Raw genomic sequence first — 5,000 nt, 5'->3', positions numbered from 1 at the left:
AACATGTTTTTAAAACTAATATATAATTTTACTCTTTTTTACTTTTTACTTAAACAGTTATGATGTTATGAATGAAATCATTAAAATGAACAGTTTGTTAGGAGTGACCGAACGTCGTCGGACACGAGTCATCAGGGTCGACAGCAAAGTTAACAATAGTTTAACATCAGGAGGACCGTCTCTGGTCACCAGTGTCATGTCTAGTTGACCTTTGACCACAGCCAGGAGAAACTAAGCGGCACCACACCCAATATGATGGCATGTTGTAGCGACACCCAGCACAAACGTGCTGCCATGGCAACACAGCATAAAGTACATTTAACCACAGATGAGTGGAAGAAATCAACGTAAGAATGAACAAATGGACAGATAGACGGACGAACAAATGCTCACATCCTGTAACCCAATGGTCTCCAACCCCTGGGTCGTGGACCGGTACCGGTCTGTGGGTCAGTCGGTACCGGGTCACACAGAAAGAATCCAGAACTTACAGTATTTCTGTTTTATTTATTATCTGATTCTGAACGATGTTTTAAACGACTGGATTCTCTCCTCCACATCTGTCTGTGAGTCCCTCTTGACGTTTGTGGAGATGCTTGCCTCGGTCACATGACTGCCTTCTTCAAGGAGCCGCTCCGGCCGCTAACACAGAACACATTACCGCTAAATTTAAACTCCTGAGCTAGCAGAACCAACAAGAAACAAATGTTGGTGTGACGTTACGAGAACGCTGCTAATAAAGTTGATACAAACTGGATTTATTGTTTATTATTGTAATCATAAAAGAGCGTTTTTATTCTGGCCGTTGCTGCACTGCAGAAAGTATTGACTATACATAGTCATCAGGGTCCCAGTTATGAGATGCTAAGAAGTTTCTCCCTCGGGGGTCAATAAATTATCCTGATAATAAAGTCAGGAATCACAGGTTGTGTTTTACAGCCCAATAATTTAATAGTTGTAACATTTGCTCAACGTTTCTTTCATTACACCATCAAACTAGAGGTTCTGTCTGGTTTGAAAGCCGATCTGAGCTCCCCTCCATGAGGTCCCAGCAGGTGGTCAGCTGATGGAACACACCTGTTGTGACCTCACTCACGCGCCGCCAGACGTGGAACACGCTCTGTTTTCAGCCGAGAGCCAATCAGAAGCTTCCTGACTGGGATTAAGCTTCAGCTCTGGACTGGTGACTGTAAGCAGTTCATTTAACCTCCAGAATGCAGTGCATCCTGGGATGCGCTTCAAGAAAAATGTGTCCATCCCAACATGACGTTTATGCATCCCAAAAGTAATAACAGAATATAAGGTAGAAGTGTATATAAGGATGGAGTTTTATCAATAGTACAATATAATAACTAAACAAACTGTCAATTGAAATAATTTTATTAATAACATCTAAAGTGTTTAAGTAAAAAGAAAAAAAAGAGTAAAATTATATATTACTTTTACCAACATGTTAAAGACTGTTAGTCATTAAAAACACAGTTCTAGAAATAAATAAAGATGTAATTCAGCTTTTTTTTCACTTTTGCTTTTCTCTCAATAGTTTTCTTTTCCGTTAAATTAATATTTTCTCCTGTGGACACTGAACCAAGCTGACAGAACCTTCACACACATTTAGTAATATCTGTAGTAATATCTGTAGTAACATCTGTAGTAATATCTGTAGTAACATCTGTAGTAATATCTGTAGTAATATCTGTAGTAACATCTGTAGTAATATCTGTAGTAATATCTGTAGTAATATCTGTAGTAATATCTGTAGTAATATCTGTAGTGTTATCTGTAGTAATATCTGTAGTAATATCTGTAGTAATATCTGTAGTAATATCTGTAGTGTTATCTGTAGTAATATCTGTAGTAATATCTGTAGTAATATCTGTAGTGTTATCTGTAGTAATATCTGTAGTAATATCTGTAGTAATATCTGTAGTAACATCTGTAGTAATATCTGTAGTGTTATCTGTCTCTGTTTCTTCATTAACTTTTTATTGTTTTCCATGCAAGAAAACACTCATTGTCACTTGGTTTTATCCAACTTTTGCATCTTTTTCAGAGACTTGGTGATAATCAATCAATCAATCAATCAATCAATCAATCAATCAATCAATCAATCAATCAATCAACCTTTAGTAGTCTATCTCTTAATCCCACCATCAGAAAAAAAAGCGTTTTAACAGACAGACAAACCCAACAGGACTCTTCTTGTTCTCTGGAGGGTCTAACTAACTCCTCTCTCACTGCAGCGTTAAAACCAGCAGACCTGTTGCTGATTGGTCGATTTTAATCAGGTAGAATCACACAGGTGAGTCTGGTGAGGAGAAACTCAAGCAAGAACATAATCAAAACATAATGGAGATTTCCAGGCTAGAAATTTAAGGAAAGAAATGGAAAAATTGTGCTTTTTTTAGTTTAGTGGAGGTGCGTGTAAATCGTCAGAGACACACGCCGTCTGACGATCCGTCTGTCAGAAACTGTGCGTCAAAGACAGAAGGACACTCTGTGTGAACTTTAGGGCAGCACAGCGGCATTAAGTCACACACTGTGTCTTCACCTCAACCTTATTCAGAAACAACCACTGATTTACACTAGTGCATGAGGAAACGTTCCTTTGCTGCCAGCGGACTGGTATTCACTCCAACTCTTTCTTGTGTTTACCATCAGAACTCCTTTGTGTCACTTCATACAAAATTATTTATCAAAGACACCTGGCTGGTGCAAATGTGTGGAGAGAAAAAAATCCCCACAGGTCACGTCATTCACCAGTGGACACCTGTTTTAGGACAGATGATCGTATTTCTCTTATCTCTATTTATCTCACTTAAACAGAACCTAAAATGTGAGACCCTGGGACCCAACAAACCCCCGTTGGTTCTGGTGTCAGATGAAATGAGACAGTTTTCATTGCTGACTCATTAACTGGCGTCGTTTAACCACAAAGAATAAAGACCACGTTCTTATAGTCTGTTATAGGCGGGCTGCACCTATTTATGTGCATCTCTTTGAAATGTATGTTTTAGGAGTGGAGTAGAAGTTTCACCCCACCCTGACAACTCTCTATCCTGGTCCAAACTCAAACACACACAAACAGACTGCTGCTACATTACTATAGCAGCTCCCTCAGAGACCAACGTCTGACTTACAAACACTCAGATGTTTGTATCTCGGGGAACGTCCGTCTGTGGTTCTCCTTTCTGCCACAACCCCCCCTGAGCAGCACCGCTCCATTCTATCCTCTCCCACTCGTCTTCCTCGTCTCACTCAGTTCGTTCTTGTTTCAATTTTAATCTGGATTAAATTTAAACTCTCCCAACTCAAACAGGCCCCCAGCATGTTTCAGACATCAGTGGGAATAGAACCCGCGTTCAGTCTGCCCAGAGACAATGAACAGTGATCACTCTAATGGTATTATGCTATTGATAACTTTATTGACGATGAGTGTAATGATCTGGTGAAATGAGTCATGATTCATGTGTCTGCACTATTCTCTGTAGTCATAGCAACTAAAATATGTATGTATGCACAAACATTCATACCTGCTCTGTCCGAATCCCCCCAAAGTTATGACCCTACAGTCCCCCCCACCCCCCACCCCCACACCTGGCTGTCTGAGGGGCCACAGGTGGCCCCTGTTATTTATACTCAGGTAGAACGACCAGAGACGTTTTACTAACACACTCAGTCACAAACACACACATCATCAGTTTCTCATGTAAAAGGTAATCAGATTTCTGTTTGGGAACAGACGGTTAACGCTGCTCCAGAGGATATCAGGGATCATTCATTCGAACAGTCATTCTATCAAAAGGTAATGACAGGATGTTTGGATCTATTCAGACAATAAACCATCCAAACGCGTCCATCAGACACACACTGAGACAAACCCCCATTGGAGGGGGTCTGAGCTCTCATTGCTGTTCGTCAGCGCTCAGCGGTGGTTTGGCCTGTTGTTCCTGTGTTAAAGATCATCATGGCTCATCTGACAGCATATTATCTGATTATCTGGTAGAGTGAATGAAATAAAATGACTGAAATTGAATTTAAAACAGATTGCATTATTTGTGGCAAAAGGAGAAACATTTGTTTGTGTGGTACTTGTTTACGGCGTGACTAAAACTGGTGCTGGAGCCACAACAGACATTAGGAGTGACAAACTCTCCTGCTGCCTCACGTCATCTGTGATGAAGGCTGGTCATCATCCTCCAATGTCTTCCTCCTGTGTGTCTCAATTCATGCACTTCTCTCTAGTTAGAATTTTAGTTTTTTATTATTATTATTATTATTATTATTATCATTATAAAAAGAAGAAAACTAAGAAGAATTATACATCAGTATCTTGACATACGAGTTGCTCGACATGCAAGTTATTTGAGATAAGAGCAGTCACTCTACATTTTTGTTCAACATACAAGCAAAAATCAAAGATACAAGTTGTGCTTCAGGACATCACTGCTAGTTGGCGGATGGATACGACATCGGTGAGACCGGATCTCGTTCTTTACCGCGTGTTGGTGGATGGATACGACATCAGTGAGACCGGATCTCGTTCTTTACCACGTGTTGGTGGATGGATACGACATCGGTGAGACCGGATCTCGTTCTTTACCGCGTGTTGGTGGATGGATACGACATCAGTGAGACCGGATCTCGTTCTTTACCGCGTGTTGGTGGATGGATACGACATCAGTGAGACCGGATCTCGTTCTTTACCACGTGTTGGCGGATGGATACGACATCGGTGAGACCGGATCTCGTTCTTTACCGCGTGTTGGTGGATGGATACGACATCAGTGAGACCGGATCTCGTTCTTTACCACGTGTTGGTGGATGGATACGACATCGGTGAGACCGGATCTCGTTCTTTACCGCGTGTTGGTGGATGGATACGACATCAGTGAGACCGGATCTCGTTCTTTACCGCGTGTTGGTGGATGGATACGACATCAGTGAGACCGGATCTCGTTCTTTACCACGTGTTGGCGGATGGATACGACATCAGTGAG

The sequence above is a fragment of the Antennarius striatus genome, chromosome 20 (genome assembly GCF_040054535.1).
Source record: "Antennarius striatus isolate MH-2024 chromosome 20, ASM4005453v1, whole genome shotgun sequence".
NCBI classification, from domain to species: Eukaryota; Metazoa; Chordata; class Actinopteri; order Lophiiformes; family Antennariidae; genus Antennarius; species Antennarius striatus.
This window is presented reverse-complemented; position numbering follows the sequence as displayed.